General features: G+C 37.4%; 1 protein-coding gene across 1 annotated transcript in view; it reads right to left on the bottom strand.

Annotated features, from left to right (window-relative positions):
- CDH4 (cadherin 4) overlaps positions 1-22,365 on the bottom strand; it is a 657,011-nt gene that overhangs the window by 507,651 nt on the left and 126,995 nt on the right. Inside the window, exon 2 of the mRNA XM_040575638.1 lies at positions 13,286-13,426. The gene's annotated coding sequence lies outside the window, so the exon portion shown is untranslated. The remainder of the gene's footprint in view (positions 1-13,285; positions 13,427-22,365) is intronic.

Raw genomic sequence — 22,365 nt, 5'->3', positions numbered from 1 at the left:
TGCTATTTGACACCCATCAGCTTCCTGCTATGAATTAGCTATGCAGTATCTTTCAGCAGCCTATACAGTCTTATGAAAGTGTTGTGCTATGTGTAACAACAGAACTGATCTTTAATCTTCACATGCTTCTTCAACAGTTCCTCCATATCAAGTTGATGGCGTATAAAACAGGAGTGCTACAGGCAAATTAACATGTTAGAAAAAGAGAGAAACATCTTTGGACTCTAACAGTGTAATTAAATCTTTTGCAAATCCTAAGAGTATGTTATATACCCATCCCCATCAGACAGTGGCTACGGGTTCAGTATTAGATGGAAGAATTAAAAAAGGGGAATGCCTATTTCTGGGTTTGATTAGGAGAGAGGGGCTTTTCCTTGTTTCACTTATGCCAATTAAAGCTTCACAAACACCTACATGTAACAGAGATATGTGGTGTAATCATCCATTATATCTTTTAATGTGTTCTGTTCCTTCCCTGCTTACTGTTGGAATTGGAGAAAAAAAAAAAAAAAAAAAAGGGGAAGGACATCTGAGCCACAAAGTGAGAGTTCAGATCCAAAGCTTCTTCAAGCACAAGGATTCGTCCTGGCTTATTATACAGGCTAAAAGTCATGAAATTTGAATGGAATTTCCAAGGTTAAAAGATGTTAGGTTTCAGGCCAATCTTTAGAAAAAAAAAGTTTCAAAGACATGGAGGGAGGTTATGGAATAACGGGCAGTGGGTGAAGGAGAAGCTATTGTATTATCTGCTATTCTGTTGCCATTCCCTCTCTATCTAACTCTACTTTTTCTCTTGAAGCCCCTTAATATCCAAGGCTGTGTGTGAGCAATGGCAAAGTGCACAATGGCAGGTGCAACTGTGAGTGCCAATGAACTACCAGAATTTCACTCATCACTTCACAGAGTGCACTGGACTACTCATGCATAGAAGTCTCTGTGAAATTGAATTCGCTTCTAAAATTCACTACATAAAAGGAGATTTGTTCCTCAGTCCTCCACACCGCAGTCTTATCTCCATTGTGCATGAAAACCAGGGAAGCACACTGCTTTAATCAGACCAAAATGTCAGCAAATTATGCTTACATTATCATTGGGATATTCATAGAGATTCTAAGAAAAATGGTCCTAGATTCCACATTCTAGGGAACATGATCTTTTTGCCATCAGCTAGGTTTAAATCCAGGTCTGTAACACGAAAGCAGCACCAAATGTAAAATATGTTCTGCTTCCCATGAATGCTTTGGCGTTACAGGAAATGTATGCACCTTGTCCTGAATTTCAGGTCTACGTTTGTGAATACTTCTGAGTTTAGAGAACAAAAAGCCACAAAAGAAGACTTATATCTAGAATTATTAAAAATATCACAGAAATATAATTCTCTATGGTATGCCATTGAGTTTAACAATGAAAAATTTAAATTCTGGATAAATGATACCCATAATCAAAACTAGTAAATCAAGCTTTTATTCTGACAACCTGGGTGCAAGGCCAAGGTAAAAGCCAATTCATTAATTTTGTCTTCTGAGCAAGCTGAAATTCAGAGTCTTGATTTTTAGAAGCAGACCCAAAGAAGTCAGCAATAGAAATTTCCCTCTGAAAATATTTTTAATATGAGGCAGCCCTGAATTATATCTTCCATGACACCACGTAGCGGTACTAATAACAACCCAATGTAAGCTCCCTACATTGCTCATTTCCTGGAGAGCTGCTTTTAGTGAGCATCAAGGTCCGAGCGGAACAAAAAAGGAGCATAAGCTTCTTTTGTATTGCAGCTAATGAAACCTAGAAACTATGCTCCATGATTTTAAGTGGATTTCTAAGATACAGTGAAAAATTCTTGGAGAATAAATGAAGCACATACCAGTACACCATGATGGCAATACACACCAGAACAGATACCCTAGCCAGCCATTAGGCACTTATAGAGACAGAACTTGAAAGACAAAGTGTTCATATGACATTTTTGTGGGGAAGATAGAGTGGGACATAAAGCAGTCAAATATTTGGTAACAAAGCAAACCATTTGTTTGTCATCCACTGCATGACAGCTGATATCAAAGGCATTGGTGAGCTTTCCCAGAATTTCCTAGAGTCATTACTTTTATTGTGGGAAAAGTTTGCAGTGTGAGAAAGTTTGGTTTGACAATGTTTATGTGATATTGTCCACAAAATGAACAACAGGCAAATAAAAACGGTGTGTATATGTAATATCTGATTTGCACACTCAGTCAAGCACTTATAGGCTCCAGGGTTTTTCCTATGCAGTAATAAAATTGTGAAAAACTTCCATAAAGAAGAACATCACAGCTAGTACTGTAGGCAGACAAGGCTTATTGTCAGAAATAACGCTCTTTTATTAAACTAAATGTGACAAACAGGGAGTGGAAGGGGAGATGCTTCTGGTACACGAAAGTCCTTTTTCATGTTAGAACTCATAGGCCGTAACACCGGCCTATTTTTGTTTCTGACACTGGTTGAACCAATAAAAGATATTACCACTTCCCACAAGAAATATGTTATCCAAATCTGTTCATATTCTGCCATTTAGGGTCATCCCCTAAAATCTCAGCTCATATATGACCAATAAAAACTTGTTAGAGTTTGGCACCTAAAATCTTTGATAATTCTTTCTACACTGGCTTTGCTGAATGCAGCAAGATGCTAAGGACTTTTCCTCTTTCCTTCTCCTGGCTGCCAGGGACTACAGCAGTATGAAATATCAGATCTGAGAAAAAAAAAAGCCCTCTGGCAGAGTCCAAGAAGCACATACAGAAGAAGGAAACAGCTGCAGTGAAATGCTCAGGGATAGGGAGTAGAGAGAGATTGGGACCCCAGGGGAAACGGATAGGCTATGATGTTGATTCCACTGAATAATAGTTCAGCAGACCTCTGCAAGCCATTTGGAAATGGGACCTAAATATGAAATAATACGTCAGTCTGGAACCAAAGAGTATGGTTTCAAAAAGCGTTTGTAACCATGCTAGAGTAGATATTTTTCTTAATAGAGTGCAGTATGGAACTGCTATATATGGGTGCTCAGGGTGAATTGAGTAACATTTCCAGAGGATCCAGTAAGACTTTCATGAATGCCATTTTATCACTATCATCATCTGTATTAGTTCCCAAAAGCCACCGCCATAGATCACAATCCCAGAGTGCAAAGCATTGCACAAAATGCACATGTCAAACCCGTGTCTATGCCTCACGCAGCTTACAACCTCAGTTTCAGATAAACTCCTTTTCTCAGCTCTAATCTGTTTTGCAGACATTTTTACAGGACCATGACAAAGAGATACAAGGAACTTTCTGCAACAATACCAGGAGTTACACTAGCATGGTCCAGGGACACCCTGAAAGGGTTCAGATTACGACCTGATTGTACAATACAGTATACATAAAAATCACAGAAGCTATAGAGGGGGCAGGTTATACCTAGCACATCCATCAGCAACAGAGACCAGAACAAGCAGATTACCAGCAACAGCAGGATATATTGTAACATATCTCTCGTTTTTGTCACTAAGCCATATGAAGCATTTGCTGTAGAATTATTCTTACATCTCTTCTGTTGATAAGCTACTTAGCAAGGTAGAGTTGAAGCTAATCTGAGTACTGTATGAGAAATATGATGTGCTATTTCACTGTGCCACTGTTTGATATTCGGTCCTCTCTTTCCAGGCACTTTTTGTAAATTGCAGCTGCTATCTCAAAGAGAAATTCCTTGGCCCATACAAAGGTCATTAAAAGGCCCTGAATGTAGAAGAATCTCCTGAAAAGGAGGAAGATAGCACATTTTCTCTTAGTTTGCATCCGAGAGCCAGGGAAAGAATTTTGATATCTTTAAACAAATTCTTTCTAAACTGCACAATAAAGCAATAAGATTCTGCTGTGCTCAAGTTTGATAAATGACTTATTAATACAATTGAATCCCCTATATTAGATCTATTTCTGAAGAAGAAAGTTCATGTAAATATATCAGGCACTATTCCGATGCCCATATGACAGATATTCTACAGTGCAGCCAGTATCTTGCAATTATTTTCTACTGTAAATCTTTTGGCAGTCTAAAATAACTCAATCAGAGTTTATAATTTCAAGGTCCCCCATGTCCCCCCCCCAATCAGCAGTTTTATAACCTACCGATTTTCCTTCAAAAAGAGCTGGTGATGATCAGTGTTTATTCCAAACCATTTAAGAAGGCAGCTGTTTATTAAAGTGCCAACAGCAATGATTGATTTCTGATGCTCATGAGTGCATCTGTTTTCTAGTTAATGACATCACTGCAAGCAAACAGATATTGCAAGCTGGGACTCTAATAGAGAACTAAAGCAGACATGCCTTCTCTATAAAAAAGTAAAAATCTATTTTGCTCAGAAAAAAAAAATCTATTAATATGTCAAATGTTCAAGTTACATTCATGCCAACTGGCATTCTTCTATGCAACTGGCATTTCTTCAAAAAGAATCTGTGGGTTAACGGTGTTTATATTAAAATCTCTAAAGAGGACATCTGTTAGCTGAATTTCCAAAAGTAGTGACTGATTTATGATCTAGTAAATCACATCTGTACAGGAAAAAAAAGAAGAACTGAATGGCAGTGAAACTAACATCTGTCATCAGGCAAACACAGACCACGATAGTGAATGAAAAATGGATGTATTTCAGGTTGGGAGGGTTGTCCTTAATTCTCGCCTTTTTTAAGGTGTTTGAGATAAGGAATAAAATTGAACATGCTCCAAGCTCCACTGAAACATGCAAAAGCAATGGCAGTTTAAACCTCATTTCTTAGGACCAAATTTCCATCAGGTGTAAATCAGCTTGGTCTTACCAGCTTTATATTCTCCTGCGTTCTAAAGAATGCACTGCAGCTCATAGCAGCATCCAGAAAGCACTCGTTATATCCATTTAAAAGTCTCTTTATAATATAAATGGTGTTAAAAGAATATAAAAAACATACATAAACATTTCCCTGGCAATTCCTTGTATGCATCAAACAAGGATATGGAGCTGAGAGCACTGCAACCAACTCTTGGAAATCCCTAGGAAATGTTTCATATTTTACAACAAACATTGTTTGATGTGCTCAGAGAGCCAGGGCATGACTCAGAAATCCAAGACTGTGAAGAGCCTACCCTGACCAGAGCTGTATCTTTGTGAGAATGCATCAGGAGGCAGAGTACTGGATTCGCCCTTGCAAGTTCTGCCTCCCGCTGCCACATGCCTCTGTGTCAGCTCATCTCAGCCTTCTGGTATTTCCTTACAAGTCCCTTAAGTGTCTGTCTCTTAAGTATATGCTTCGTTTGGTATGCATGTTGTTTGCCTTACTTTGTAGTACTGCATACTGTCAAGAGAGAATTGAATGACAGGCATATGATCTTAAAAAATAGCCATTTAAAATTCTGCACATTAGGAAAAAAAAAATCAGAAAAAAAAGCAATCACAGTTTGAGGTCTGAAATAAAGCCTGCAAATTTCTTGGCTTTTCTCCTTTTCCTTGGCTCTTGACCTGAGTAACAGAAGACTCTGAAAGCTGGAAACATTATTCTATAGCAATGCCTGCTTTCTCCCTATTATTTCATTGTCTATGCTTTTCTTTCCACCTGCATTCTTCCACAGGAGCACCAGGGAACATCACTGTTCTCTTTACAGAAAGCAGGAGATGACCTATTCAGAGCCTAATGAGTACCCTCATTCAAGTTTGAATCTTTAGCTTTAAGACTAACCTTAACCCTACCCAGCCATTTTCATCCTTTTTATTTTCTAACTTTTCTCTCCTATAATAACTCTGCATCTCATATCCTTTCCCCGCTTCACTCATAAGTTCAATCCAACTACAAATAGAGTGCGTTGCTCCCTTACTTTTCCTTATCTCGTTGCATCTTGAAATAATTAGCAAAGCGTGTTGGAAACAGTAGAAGGCACTGGAGAGTCACTCTGGCTGCAATAATCTGCAAGGTGTGTCAGTGTTAGCTCTTTTGGTTCAGTCTGTGAACCTCTACATCTTAACCTACAGAGGCATGCTATGGCACAGTTTGATCCAAAGCTGGCAGAAGCACCAGATGCTTACGGGCACTGTTGAGCTTGGAATCAGCTCCCACTATTGCTCTATGTAACCACTTGAAATCTGTGGGTACCTTAACTCGTCTCATTAATGGCTCCACGCTATCATTCACAATCAATAGTAGGATAATAAAACTTAATTTGTTTCAGTGCAAGATTGTGTGTAGTATTATCAATATTAAATGTAACCTGCTAAAGTGTAAAAACCATCATGCCTCTCAGAATAAAATGCTTCCACATGGATGACAGACCTGACATTTGAAAGTCTGAGTACTTATTTTAGCTTTCAGACAGGCAACTAAGCCAAGGGAATTGCTTGAGAAATCTAGCCCTGTCTCTTCAGGGAATTTCGAGATATAAAATATCCCTTCCTATGATTACATAGATTATTCAACTAAGAAATGTAGAGGAAATAATTATTTTACAGTAGGTTTTGATAATTCATACTCACTATCAAATCAGTATTCTCATTTTGCAATGTTTGATACTGTTTCATTATATTAATTAGACAAGGTTAAATAAAGAAAACAAGCCTCTTACAGCCTTGGAATACACAAAAATTAGGGTTGCTTTCTCATGACTTTTTTTAGTTATTGTTAATTTGCCCTTCATAAAAGTAATGGGAGAAATTCTAAGCCTTGACCTTTTCTGCAAAAGCTTAAAGTATTATGCTACCCTTACTCCACGGGTAAGTGCTTTTCTAGGCATCCCCAATGCTGAATTTGATATCCTAAATATTTTCATTAAAATCATTCTTTTGGGCATGCATTATCACTTCAGGTAGCCAAGCAGCAAGTGAACTTCCCGCTGTGGTTAACGCAGCAAGCCATCCGACGTATTCAGGATACACGTGGCAATTATGGAAACCGAGCCGCATCGAGACAGACCCTTAAAGGTGGTTTGTGGGAACATACTGAACGACTTGGGATGGGAACTATCTACTAGCAGAAACAAGACTTGTACTAAAGCTGATTAGATCATTTCAGAAATTATACTGATAGTTTTTAAGTCTTGTAATTTAATTTCCATCATTTACCACCAAAGCTCACATCAAAAGAGCTCGGGTTTATAGGCAACGTACGTTGCTGTAGAGTAAGAAGTTACTGTAGGTGAGTGCATCGGTACAGGAAGCTTCTGCGGAGCAGATAACAGACATGGCACTTTGGCTTTGCCCAGTAGTATTCAACAGACTTAAAATACCAGAGGGACAGAAACAACTTCAGGGGACTGCGGGCACTAAACCAAAGGGATTCATGTCCCATTAATTCTGCTGCTCAGAGAACAATTTAGGGTTTTCATTTATTTTTTGTCTCATTCTCAGATGACATATGGCTATGCTTTCTAAATATAGCCTGCATTTAAATATTGACTGTATAAAGAGAAAACACTTCCATTATTTCAAAGCTTTAGGGAGCGTAGTTTTGCTGCCCAGTTTCCTCTGATTTTGAGGCGGGGAATTACCAACTGTCCTCAAGCAGCTGACCAGGGTAACCAAACAGATGCATTCAGCATTAGCACATTACATGCTTTCAAGGCTGTGACTTGAATAAGAACAATAAGAATATGTTATTTCTGCAGCTGTCAAATTATTAGGAGGTTGTTGTGGCTTTTTTTTTTTTTTTTCTTTCTAATTCCTAGTAAGGAGAACATACAAATTCAAGATGAGAAGAAAAATGTACAAGGTAAATGTATTAGTTTGATCCCTAAAGCGCCTAGCACCATATGCACATGTTTGTGAGGGATTCTGCTTCAGTGAACAACTTGAACAACACATAATTTCTCTGATTCTGTTTGATCCCAGGAGAAACACTTGCAGGTCGCTGTTTAAATGAGGAGAAAATTGGTTATAAATCAACTTAATTTTCAAATGTATTAATCCAAACAGAACCCAATTTCGTGTGAAATGGTAGCATTTAGAAAGGAGTAAAAGAAAATCTCAGAAAGAAAACCCCTTAACTTCAATTTTAGCTAGCACTGAAATTTAAGTCTAGATGATGCTATGTCTCTCATTTTTCAGGTCTCCAAATTTCAGCAGTAATACAGAACATGAAGGCATAATTAGTCATAAACAAATTATGTATGCATTTCTGTTTCTGTAAAGGTAAGTATAATGGAATATTTTATCCCCCTTTCCTGTCTAACTTTGCAATAAAGTACAGCCTATCAAGAATAATTGTTACTTGTAATTTCTGAGGCCTTGTATTTCTTTAGAAAAGAAATGGTTTTAAGTCAGAGCAAAGTGACTTGGTTGCATTAACACCACAATTTTTAGCCAGCAAGAATAAAGGTTTGAATTTAATGCCACATTTTTTCTCTCTGCTCTTTCGTGTACCCATTGAATGAAATCAAATTTGCAATTGTGTCCTGCACTGGCACACAGGAAGGAATACTGTGTATTGTGTCCTGCACTGGCACACAGGAAGGAATACTGTGTACCCCTCCAACTCCTCTCCCCAAGGAACTTGATAACAGTTATATCTCTAAATGGCTTTTGCTTACATCACAAAACTACTACACAATTCATCACAATCCAGCTGTGTTCAAAAGAAAATTGGCTGCTTTGATATGACTTCAGAGCTTCTCCTTTCCCTTTCTTTTTATGGCTTAAGTGGAGAAGAAGTAGAAAAAGTTTTCCAACTAAGATCCAACATTTGTGCATTTGGTTATTGATAGAATTTTTCACAAGAAATGCACAAAGGGGGCTAATCCTGCAAAGCGCTAGCTCCAGTTAAGTAAAGGGAGCTTGCCAGAGATGCTCAGCATCTCGCAGACTGTACTCCAACTGACAGCACAAGAACAAAATGACTTCAAGGTCAGAGAAATGCAAAGAGCTTAAATCTCTGCATGCTCCAGACATCAGCTGTGCAGAGTGCCTATATTTCATATTAGAAGTTGCCACATCATTTTTATAACAATTTTTGGAAAGTATTGAAAAAAAATCAGGAAAAAAGACAAAATAAATAGGCCTTCAAAGGCATTCCAGTAAATACATACTAAAACGTAGACAATTTGGACTATATGGCTTTCTCATTAGCTGGAGGACAAATTCTCCTCTCTTACGCTGATACAGCTGTTACCAAGTTAATGAGTAAGGTCTGGTCCAACTGGCTTCCTGAAGCCAGCATTTTTTTAATACCAATATGTAGCATGCTGGTACTTAGCAATGGGCTTTTATCTCTAAACATAGCAGCACCCTCAAAATATTCAAAAACCAACAAACAAATCAATGAACCTATATGAAAAATCCAAATGGTGTTGTATTGATGCACACTTGAGACCATCAGTAGTCTTGTCTTTCTAGGTCCAGTAATTATAGCATATAAATAGGTGTCAAAATCTCATCCCTGCTCACCACTGATTTACTCTATGAAAACAGTCCCTGGCCCTGCACACATGCACACCCACCCCTCTTTTCAAGCAAATAATGTAGTTTCTGACTTTTTTTTTTTTTTTTTTTTTTTTTAACCACATGGTCAGGAAAATAGTATTCCCATATTTCTCTATCTCATACAAATTGTGAGAACCAATTATGTTTGTGAGGTGCTTTGAATACATATTATCTGAGCACAACTAAGGAAAAGAATGGTAATTATTCATAGCTTTCATTTTCTGGCACATTTAAAACAATTTTCTGTGCCTCAACTAAAGCGATCACACCCAAACCTGATCTCCCTCGAACCCCTGTTCTCAACATGCAAATATTACGATGCAAATATGTAAAACAGATGAGACAAGTCTGAGAGTCTTTAGTAAATATGTTGCCTGTTAGATAAGATGAATTACAAAGTTATTTTCTTGAACATTTGCATTTACAACACTTTCATCTAACTCAAACCATTCAAATTCAGATTGTCAAACATTCTTTGGATAATGTTTACCAAAGTATGCTAAATACTTAAAAAGGCAAGAAGACCCTTTTTTGAAGGAATGAGAAATGTACCTACATATACATTTATACACACACACATATATAATATAAAAACCACACAGATATGTGTAAGTATATAAAAACATGAATGTTGCAGAGAAATCAGGTATCTATAGTAACAACTTGCTGGTATTCTAATGTCACTGTACTTTCTCATAATGGGACCACTAATGAAACAGTTGTTTGATGTTCCATTGCATATAATGATAGCTTTTTGCACCATAAGTAGACAGCTATACAGAAGTGTGCAGATACATTCTTACTGAAAAAAAAAATTAAAAAAAAAAATCCTAAACCAGGCCATTAGAGAAAAAAAAAATCCGTCATTCTATCCTTCCTTTCTTTGGTTTATAGTTAAAATATTTCCAGTGCACATTCAATTATGGTTTTCTTTATACTGCAATGTAAAAAAATAAAAAAATAAAATAAAGAGATGGAAAAAATACATTAGAATAAGAATTTTCAGATGAGGATAGCAACATGCTATCACATTCTATGACTTACTGATCCTGGAATTCTCTCTCATTCCCTGGGAAACCTAATCCTCACTGGCAAAAAAATATTTACATATATTTTTATCTGACAACGAGATAGAGCATAGTTTTGGGTAATTCTCTTTGGGATTATTCACTACATTTTTTTTTCATTTGTTAAATCTTTTCTTCCTACTTCTTCCTATGCTATTTCTCCTTTATTCTTCAGCAGATAAAGCAAAATTGACTCACAATAGGACAAACATTCTTGTCTGACCAGACTGTCAAGTCCTTCACTGACAGAAATTTATATGTTGCAAAACAGAGATCTTCCTCTTTTTCTTTTGGTAGTAAAGCGGAAAAAAAGGTTTAAAAAAGTTTTAAAGCTCCAGATATGAAGGTGGAATAAGGCTCTGTGTGGTTTGTTTGTACTAACACACATTAACAAAGTGTTTAAGGCTGCGTTCATTTTCACTTTTCTACACTCCAAGGGCTAATGCTGTAATTTTTCACAGGGAAGGAGCTTCCTGCTGTTCTCAAGCCCTATGCTGAGGAACAGATCAGCTCATTAGGCATTACAACAACTATTCTGACATGCAAAGCATATCAGCATCCTATCCTCTTCTGTAGACTTAGAACTTCTGTGGCAGGCAGAGACTTGTCTGGAAATATTAATACAACTATTTCCAACTGTTTATGTTGTAAAGAAATGAAAGTTTGGAAATGTTTACTGCAGATGGTGAAATACAAAGGGTCATGCACGTGATATAATGAACCGTCTTTAACAAATTACTGATTTGTGTCCTATTTTCCACTGAACATGTTTAAAAGCAAGGTTTCACTCTGGCTCTGAAATTTCACTGTGACTTCTAAAGTAATAATTCTCTGCAAGACTAAAACTTCCAAAAACATAACAGCACCTTGAAAACAAAAGCCAATGTATTCAGACATCTGTGCAAAGATATAAACAAACACCTTCGAGACTTAACAAAATCAGACTCTAAGTACATACAATTCATACAAATGTGTTCCAAAGAAAACGATGTTTAAATGAAGTACAATTTATGTGCTGTCCCTTTCGGTCTCAAACTAGAACATCCTTGGAAATGTCACATTTTTGTCTATAATTCCTACATACTGCTCTTCCTAACCCACACTATAACTGCAAGCAGTTTTTTTTCAGTAATATGGCTGTTAAATTTAGTGCAGTGAATACACTGATCAGCTCTTCTAGCAATGAAGAGCACTAAACGTTCTCTAGTTTACACATGACATAAAAACAAAAGAGATCCAGAACATGTGTGAACAGATGCTGCAGCCTAGCCCACAATAATAACACAAGAAGACAGGAGAGTTTCACTGTGCCACAGCTGGCAGGAGTTCGCATTCAAAGGGGATACACAACCTCAGAACCTGAATCTGAAGCCTTTCACCGATAGTACTCATGGATTGATATCTGCAGTGCTTTCTGGATATTTTGTAGGTGACTGCCTTCTGTTACTGGTATGAAATATGTTCCCCTCTATTTCATACTGACATTTTCAAGGTTGGACTAAGAGCCATATCACACAATACAGAAGCGCACATCATATCGACCAGTGCTAACCACGGGACTAGCCCCATGGCTATCCTTATAAAGCCTTCTTATTGTGTATATCTTGCACAGGAGTTATTCTATTGCATGTTTACTAACAAGAAAATTAACTAGGAAATAGTGTTAAATCAATGCTTTTTAATTTTTCAGGAGGAAATGCTTCTTTTTAAAAATGATATAGTATACATACATGTAAATAATTCTGCAGGAAAAAAGGAGGTGATCACGTCGCCAAAGCAAAAATATATGCAGAGCTTTTATAACAAAAGAAAAGGTGGATGCCTTACTATGTAAACTACATCCTTAACTAAGGACATTTTCACCTTGAATCCCATCAGCCATCACTTTCAGATGAATTCTGTTATTGTTTGTGTGCACTCAAACAGCAAAGGATGTTTTACACAGCTACAGTTTTATAACAGTTTGCCCTTGGCCTAGGCCCATTGGAATAAGCAGAACTAGTAAACAACCTGCACAAACACTGCATTTCTTTTGTTATCTGAATTTAAAATGTAATGAGTTATTTTTCTCTGAGTAATTACAAAGTATTCTAAGTTTTCAAACCTTTATGACATATACCAAAATATGACTTAGAGCACAGAAATAATAATAAAAAGCTCTCTAAAAATTTATAGCCTCCTGTATGTTGTAAAAATGCCTTGCACATTCATTATGTCTCCCACTAGAAAATTATTTCCACAGTATGCTTTAATGAATCTGGAGATGGTTTCAACACCTAGCTTGTTGAGAAGCAAAACTACTATTTTCCCTGTTGATAGATTGAGGCAACTTTGAAGCTTTCGTCCATTTAGTAACTGAAACACTTTCAGACACAAAACTAAATACTCCACTTTCCTTATAAAAACAGAAAATTAAAGACATTTTTGTACATGGTGCTAAATTTAAATTTCTCAAATATGGCTTATTAAAAAAAAAAGGCAAGGGGTGGGGGTGAGGGAGTGAAGAAAATCCACAAACTATCCAGAGTGCTGAGTTTCGGATGCAGTCTTAATTTCAAAGAGAGAACAAACCATGACTGATTTTATCCCAACTTGAAACATCTTTATAACAACTGGGATAGAGGACAGATATCATTAAATAATATTTTGCCCACAACCTGAAAACCATAGCATAGACCCAGTCTAGCCAATAACAACTGAAATTCAATTCTCTGAAAAATATCTAATACAGGCACAGATATTTTTCCCATCTGTACGTATGAGGGGAGGTACCTCTGTCAAAAGCAGTCTTTGGGCGTCCTTGCAGAGTGAAGAACAATGCAGCACAGAAGTGGGTCATGTGTAGGTTGCGCTGGTCTCAGTACACCTGTGAGTGTTTGAGTAAGTGAATAACCAGCTGCCAGTCTTGCTGAGCTGAAATGGAAGAAAAAGTCAGAAGTCAGAGTGACTTTTCACAGTACAAGTCTAACTCTGGTCACAGGTGACCATAAGAAAGTTCCCTGAGCAGCAGCCTAGGCTATCAGATTTTGTCTTTCATGCTCTCAACATCGTGAGTCTGCACTTAAGTGAGGCTGCAGCAGGGTCCATGCCATTCTATACAGATTACTGGCATTATGGTTACAGTCAATATCATGCCTAAAGGACACAAGGAGTTCTACAGCCTGGAAAAATATTAAAGACAGATACAAAGTGACAAAATGACATTGAAATATTTTGTTGATTTTCAGTTACGTTTGCAAAAGTTTTCAATATTTCTATGCGTTATGATGAGAAAAATTAAGATGCCTGAAGGGTCACTCCTATGCTACATTTTTGCTGCATAATGAAGGATTCCAGATTAATAACCTTCCGTAAGAACTGAGCTCAATTTATATCCTTATACATTTTCCTAAAAGTCTAAACACAGAAAATAGGTACTGTAAGTATCTCTGTGGAGATTAATCATTATTATGGCTTTACTCAGCTCTGTCATGAAATGCAAAGATTTTCTTTGAGCTGTAACAAAAATACATCACAAGCATTCCATTTGATGTAATTTCAGCCAGGATTTTGTGACACCTCTGAATTGCATGGGGGATATGAAAGTGAGATGTTGTCTGAGTGTAGTTGATTGCTGTAAAGATCCTTTTTGCATCTTTGTTTTGTGCTTCCAAACATTTATTACACACACACAGAGTTAAATAACGTGGTATCAAGAGCACTGCTGGTATCGGGGCTCCTTGTGGGCCCATGCAAAGTATTCTGGAAGTCTTGTTTAAAATAGGTAATACTTCTTGCCCTTTTTCCAAACATACGTGCATACCTCAGATCACATGTACAAATTAAACTTTTTTTGCAGATCCAAGTGCTGTAATGTAAGCAAGCCTACTCACAGTATACCCAACTCACAGGAAGCAACAAAGAACTGAACTCCTGACAAGGGAACTAGGAGTAGCCTGCTCTCCTAAGGCCATCATCTCAAACAAATGATATTTCTCCCCATCAACATTATTAAAGCCTTTGTGTCTTGTGATCTATTTATCATTGTCTTTCTCCCTTTCCTCATATCACACATCTTGGTCTAACCAAATTCAAACATTAAGGATCTCTCATGAGGCAGACGTTACAGCCTTCCTGTCTTTTCCAGCAATACACACATAATTAATAATAATAATAATAAAGAATAACTGTGTGCAGCTGGATGAATTATTCATAAGTGAATATACCAAACTGCTTGACATTATCTTCATCTTCATATATATCCAAGAAGGATGACTATGTCTCTTTCAAAGTAATTTTTCTAGTAGATAGAAGAGTAAGGTTTTTGATGTGTGCACAGTGAGGTACAGTTAAGTGTGCATAATGCAAAGCAAAACTTACCCCAAACCCACACAGTTTTTGCTAGGCTGGGCAGATTTCTGTACATACAGAAGCTTTTGTGCATACTGCCAAAGGACTTATGCATGTGTATTGCTCACATATATAGATTAATTGGTGTGGCTATGCCCACTTTCATTGCATTTTTTTCTGCATATGCTACTTTGCTTGACAATTTATGAATGCTTTTATATATAAACAACTCACTTTCCTCCTTTTTGCAGAGCTGCAATTTTGGAAACTGCCTGAGTGATTTTATTGTTATTATTTTTTTTTTCTGTTGCCATACTGGGATCCTTTTAAGGGAGTAGAAGAAAATAATGCATCCTTCCTTATTCCATCTTACACTTTAAAATACAGAGTCAAAAAGTTAATCTAAAAATGAACTCATGGGACCAAAGCCTCAGACACTGTAAACTGGTACAGATTCATTCACTTTGGCAGAGCTAGAGCCCACAGCTAATAATTTGGCATAGAAGCTTTACATCAGCGAAGTCATTTAAAACTGTAATGATTTCCACAGAAAAATTTTCCCTCCTACCATCCTGATAAACAAGCTTTTAAATTTAATATCAATGTCCCTGGTATTGTGTAAGCGGCTACAAATGATTCTGTAATCAAACCACTGTTAACAATTCTATTACTGATGTATGAGCCAAACTCAGAGCAGACTACGCCTCCCAGACCTGCTTCCCATATTCGCAGGACCCCGTTTTGTGCTGTAAACCAGGCAAAAGCAATGCTGAATTCAGGCAGCAATTTCTACTGGTACACCAGAAAAATTATTTTACTGCTAATGTTATAGACTTGACTCCAGAGCATAACTGTACTTCTTGAGCTTTCATCCCTGAGTTCTCTGGACTTAAAGACATTTATTTTTGTCCTGAAAACCTCCTACAAAATTTATGGTTGTCTTCCAGGAAAGACAGTAAGGAAAACATAGCTCTTCTAAAGTAGTAGTACTGAAGCTGGTGGTAGAGAAAACAAAAGATGGAGAATACACTGTTGGATACAGTCTTTTAAAAAGTTATTTAAGTCCTTGTTTAGATCTGCTGGACAACTGAATAAAGCAGGCCAGGAACTACAATGAGTAACCCCATGGAGAATAAGAGACGGCTCAAGATTTTTGAGGGACTTGTGGCTCTGACGACACCTTTCAGCAAACCTCTCTAGTCATAGTATTTAAGCAAGATGTATGCCAATACCTGATGACTTACAGAGTCACCTGCTTTTACAAAATGTTTCTGACTTTCACAGTTAAATAGAAAGTTTCTGTCTCCTCAGTAAAAAGGGATATGGAGAACAATTCATGTTAAATAAAGCAAACTCTGAACAAAGTCATGCACATGTGATCATTTTTGTATATTTCTCATTTCCACAAAATGAGATTTACCTAGAGTTCTAATATCTCTAGACATCTAATAATAGACTTCTAATACCAATGCACAGTACAAGCAGGCATAAGTATCTAGGTCATATTACTTTCCAGTGCATTTAAAACATGCTAGTTATATCCATAAGTGATGTAAACCAGTGTAGCTCCACTGATAGCAGAAGTTCCAAATGAAGATGAGAGCTGTATAACTGTCTGCTAACAGCCTGGAGGATGCATTGCCATTTTGAAACGTAACTGGATAACCTCCTTGGAAGCTACTTTTAGAATTCATTTTTATTTCAGAGGCTTTCCTAACATGACTTGCCAGAACAGAGTGTTCTGTTTATTAATAATTACTATTGTTACTATAGAAACAAGCAAAATAAACAGAAATTACCTATAATTTTCCTTTGCTGAAGTTCACATTCATGATTGAGTTACTGAAGTAAATCCCCAGGAATATTTGAAAAATTATGTAATTATCTTCAAAACGTGCTAATAACCCTAAAGCAAATGGCTTTCTATTGCATTTGTTGCTTGTGACCTCTTAGCTTAGTAATTCAGGAGAAGGTGACTGCAAACACTTTCATACTAATGGAAGGGGTAAACGCTGTTTGATTTGTGGTTATTTCTGGCAATCTCCAATAATTAATTCTCTAAAACAGAGAAAGTGATACTACATGGAAAGATGCATAGCTGAAGTATTGTGTAGCCACAGAAAAACATGAGGTTATTCCTTTGCTACAGAGAGTCAGTAGCAAAGAGTAACAGCTAACTGTGGAAAAGAACTTTGCCTACTCTTCAGAAAGAAAAAGGACTGCACCAAAGCAATAGTTGACTCATTAGTAATTGATAATCAATATAAACAATGTCTGATAGTGAATTGATTTTTTCTAAGGGAAACAATTCAGAGACACCCTAATCCCCTCCTTTCCAACTATCCGTACCAATAGGCAACACCACAGAAACGTGGTATTCTAAGTCCAGCTCAACATACAGAACATTCTGTACTCCTGCTCAGTGAACACATCTACTGGATTGTAGTCTTCACCCACAAAAGACATAGTCTAGATGAGATTGTGACACAGCAATTGGACCTTCTTCCTCTCATGCGTTATTGTTGTCACCATTTTGGCATCACAGACTTTACCCATTATCCCTATTTAGTTTTACTGACTGCCAACAAACCCAAGCACAACGTTTTGCACAGCTCTTTAAACAGAGGCAAACCAGTATCATTGCCAGAGACTCAGCTCTCTTCTTGCTGAAACATGTAATTATAGGAAATAAAAATTCTACAAATAGGATACACAGACTGTGCCGCAAAAGTGAAACTCACTAGTAATGGGAATATGTGCTCAAGCAGTATGAATTTATATGTATATAACCATATACTGTCATATAAAGTGGTAACAGAGAGACTAGTAGACATCTTCCTTTGCAACGTGCTTTCTCTGTCCTCAGGTGTTTTCATTAAACAATCCATTGTAAGGTGGGGGTGTGAGGGGACACCAGGACAGGGAAGAAGTTCATCTCAGAATTCATTATTCAATGCTCTTGCTTTCTACCTTCCTTTTTTTTTTTTTTTTCCCCTCCTTGGATTTTCTAATGAGAGTATAGCAATGTCTGAGGACAGTATCAGCAAAGAACTTCAGAGAAGCCTGATCACTGGAGCATTGTCTATACGTGTCTATCTGTATGTTTAATTCTTGAAACTTTATTATATAAGGTATTTGCTGGGAACTCTTCATGGAAACTGATTTTTCACAGCACAAAAATATCCCCACAGTCATGCACATTAAAAAATAAAAATAAAAAAAATTTAGTTAAATGCTCTTGCAGAGCATGGGCTGCGATGACCTTTTCATCTCTACTGGTTAGCAGGTCAAATGCTTTACTACAGCTCTACCATGGACTCCTAAAAGCCTTTTCAGCTTTATGAACAAATTGATATAAAATATGTTAAGTCCGACCCTGTAATTATGTTGCATTGAGCAGGATCAGCACAGTTATTGCCTCTTACAATCTTCCTTTGTTGGTTCAAATGCAAATAGCACTGATAAACATTAATGGCAACCAAGTCATAGTTCAACTTCACCATTCATTTTTAACCTTACTGTTTTAGTAAATAAGTCCAGGGATCACCATTTAAAGATAATGAGACAGCTGTCAATGTCGTGGATGAGTTATAGTCGCTCAAAGCTACATGGAGGATGGAGGAATCAGCAGAAAGTCTAAGCTAATTTTATAAAGATCCCAGAGCTCTTGATTATGTTTAAAAAGTCTCATAGGAAGCACATTTTTTTTTTTTTTCCCTGATGCAGTATAAAAAAAGAAATATAAAATGGAGGTGCTTCCCATCATAATGATTACCTTGGATTTGAAATTTCACATAAACGTTAGCAAGTGTACGTAAACATGTTTGTGAAATGAAGTTTTCCTTCACAGCAGAACATTTACCTGGAGAACCACACCAGACCCTCTGAGAAGCAGCCTTCCTGTGCTGCAGAAAAAAAGAGCCTGACCTGGCCCAGTCTGGATCACCTCTGCTCTTGCTGAAGCTAATGGAAGCAGACAGTACTCGGTGGTGTCACCCCAAGCCAGTTCTCAGCAGCTGAGTGGCAATTTCATAATGACACCTAAAATGCCCCTTACCAACATAAGCAATGTCCCAGCTTCAGTGGCGCCCAAGCTGGTATTTATTCTGCAGAGAATATGTAGCAATTAGTGGGAGCCTGTCAAACTATCCACGGCAAATTACATGCATCATGAATTTTGGATTATTTTACTTCTGTTTTCTAAATCATTAAGAAGCAGTTCCAATCTCCAAGAATGTATTTTTAAATTGAAACACTGGCATGTAATTTCTGGTTTGTTTATGAGCCAATCACTTCAGACATCTTAGCTATACATTTTATGATTAATATTACAACAGTAACTCAAATTATCTCTTTGAGAATAGCAAAAGGTACTGTATGTCATCTGAGCCCTCCCCTCAAAGCACAGTATTTCTCTGAATGTCACTTCTTATTTTATATCATATTCTTCAGTTTCTATGTCTGTGGACTAAGCCACAGGTCTGCATAGAACAGAAATGTGGGGACTACAGTGTGAAGTAATCACTTAGTATTACCTCAATTTTACCTGCTTTTCATAAGCTTTTTGTCCATTCTCATTCCTTTATGCTCTCCTGGCATTTACTCTAGATACCACATAATACAATGTTTTTAAACTGAAAGCATACACTTTGGACAATTGCTTCTTAAAGCATTACACCCTCCATCTCCCACATCCCATTCTAAAGGTACAACTTTTCTCAGCTACAGGTCTGAATCACATCCGTGTAACATTGCCTGCCTTCATACCTATCAAGATCATTGTGTTTGCAAGTTTAAAGTAATAATTTCACTTATACTTAGGGTGGTTATGACATAGTTTAAAGACTTCATTAAAGCAAAATTCAAAAGGTCATTAAACACCACTTTGCAGTTGTGATGAATAGAAAATCTAAGAGAGATAGAAACTAACAAAAACCTTAAAGCTGGTTATAAAATTAGACAAATCTCCCGTGGCTGCTGATATATAGTGATCATTCTTGTAATTTTAAAAACAGTTATTATTGTAGGCTTGTGTATCAGGAAATGTGACTTTTGGCACCACACATGCAGTTACTGAAGTGAGTCCTGTTTTTGCTTTCCTGAGCTTTTTATTTAAGGTAAATACCATGCAAAACCCTACCAGAAACCAAGGGGCAGATAAGATCCAGGACAGGAGGCTTTCATTCACAAACTTCTAGAGATGCATGATAGAAGTAGACATGACTAAGGCCTGGTCTTAGAAGAGTCAGATCCAAACCAGTTCTTCAGCTGCTTCCGGAACCTCTCTCTTTTTTTAAACCAGTTTATAGTTTGGAGGTGAATGGGATTGCAGTTGACACAAACTTAGGATCTCGGTTTTCACCTTACAACTCATCTGGTACCATGGGAAGCCTGTTGAAACCCTAATGAAATGCTAACTGCAAAGGCAGGCCCGTTTGGTTTCTGAAGTAAAAGCTGCGGCCTGCCTCCCCAGTAACCGCTGCCAGGCTGAAGCTGTTCTCTTTTCAGAGCACTTTCCAGTGCAGCTGTGAAAAGCTGTAACCAAGCAACGAGCCAGCTCCAGCCCTCAGTGCTGGCTGATGAGGGCCCTGCTGGCCTTTCAATGGCAGCACACGGCCTCCGCTGCTGCCCCAACAGGCACGTTGTCTCCATCTCTCCCTTATGGATATGAGGACTATGGGGAAGCACCAGTAGTGAAGAAGTAGGGGGCAAATAAGTCACCCCAGATAGATTTGCCACTCAAACCACTACTTCTCCAGGACAAACCAGACCTCTGCCAGGCAGGTACATCACTTATTATGCAATTAGTCATCTCGATGGATCAAAATGTCTTGATCCATTTCCCACTAATGAGCAGGGCCTATATCCCTACGTATGGCTTACAACTCCAGTATCTCTTAGCCCTGAAGGATCACATCTTCCTTCTGTTGCGTCTTCAAGCTTCAATGAAAACACAAAGTCTTAAGTTTTACTTTACGCACACCCTACCCAGTCAGGCTGTTTCTAAGAGCACATTTCAAGCTAAAAAAGATATAAAAAAAATTAAATCATGCCTATGGTGTAACTTGAGAGCTGTGAGTTGTAATTTTCTCTCTCTTATTCACTCTGTCTGGTTTTATCCGTGTCAATGAAAACACACAGGGAGCCAACAACTTCAGCTATAATTGGTGGGAGCTGTAGGTACAAATACAAACCAGTTTTACTCTTTAGTATATACAACATATGGAACAGTGCTGTAGGTCAGGAGAATTATTTCTCAGCATTCTGTGAGTAGGTTTCTGATAGCTGTTTTATTTTTCAGGGTTGCAAGCTTTAAAAGAGTTATGACATTATTGTTTCTTTGTAGATTGTCTTGATTGAGATCAAAGTTCAGGGGTTGTATTATGTTACCCAAAGATTGCTTTGCTCCTGTTATTTTCAAAGAATTGTGTGGATCTGTACTGAGCAGCTTAAGAAATGGTAAGCCCTGACTTCATTCTTGCTAGTATTAATGAAAATCAGGAATAGAACAGTGAAACACAATTAAGCTCGTGTAAGGGAACAGACTTCAGCCCACACCACTTTTTCATTGTTTCTCTGCTTTGTTATTTTCTGAGGGTCTAAAAAGCAGTTACTGAAAAGATGCAACTTGTTTCACACTGTTTTCATTGTTATATCATCTTTCATTCCTCTTGCTTTTCAGGCCAAAGACTTTCGGAATATTTCTGACTTCAATGCCCTTTATACTTATCATATAACTTCACAAGGGAGTTATTATATGCAGTGGATAATTAAGCATCTTTGCTGATGATAGTCTGACTATGGCAAGATTCTTACAGTTCTAGTCTTATTTTCTGAACAATTTTGTCATTCTCTAATTAGCATCTGGCCTTAAGGTCTTTTAGAAACATTCTCCTGAACTCAACTTATTATGCAAAACTTTTCTGTGTGTTTTCCTAGCCATCATACAGCAGCTAATTGCTAATGTATATATACACTTATCAACAGAAACTTTCTCCTAAGTGAGCAGTCCACTTTTCCTGTAATGAAAAGTTGAAACCTGTCACACTGAAAAGGACAGAGAACTGATTTGTTGTGGAACAGAACAATATTCTGTTGCTATTTCAGAGGAAATAAACTTAATTCTGAGAATTCTGTTTGTGAGTGTCCAGAAATGGCTCAGTAGGAGCCATCAGAAAATGAGACTTCTGCAGTCAAGCTAATGTGTGCTATGAAATGCAAGATCACTTCAAGGTGGAATCACCACTTGGAAGACATGGAACAAAAGTCAGGGAATTGCAGCAAGTTTTTAGAGCTTGATTGCATGAAGACTGTATTCAGTTTTATTTCACATACACATTCACATTTCCTTGTAAAGCTAAAACACTACCTGAATATTTAAAATTAAGCACACAATTGAAGGCTTTTCTAGATTCTAGCCAGATTGTTCAGTAACTTGCTGTATTATTCCTCTGGAGAGCAGTTAGTTTTAATTTTGAAAGCCAATTTGTCCACCCTGAGTGAATCACTTCTTGCCTCTGTCC

This window comes from Cygnus olor, chromosome 16 (assembly GCF_009769625.2).
Source record: "Cygnus olor isolate bCygOlo1 chromosome 16, bCygOlo1.pri.v2, whole genome shotgun sequence".
Taxonomy (NCBI): domain Eukaryota; kingdom Metazoa; phylum Chordata; class Aves; order Anseriformes; family Anatidae; genus Cygnus; species Cygnus olor.
The sequence above is the reverse complement of the archived record's forward strand: the minus strand, read 5'-3'. Positions and strand labels throughout refer to the sequence as shown.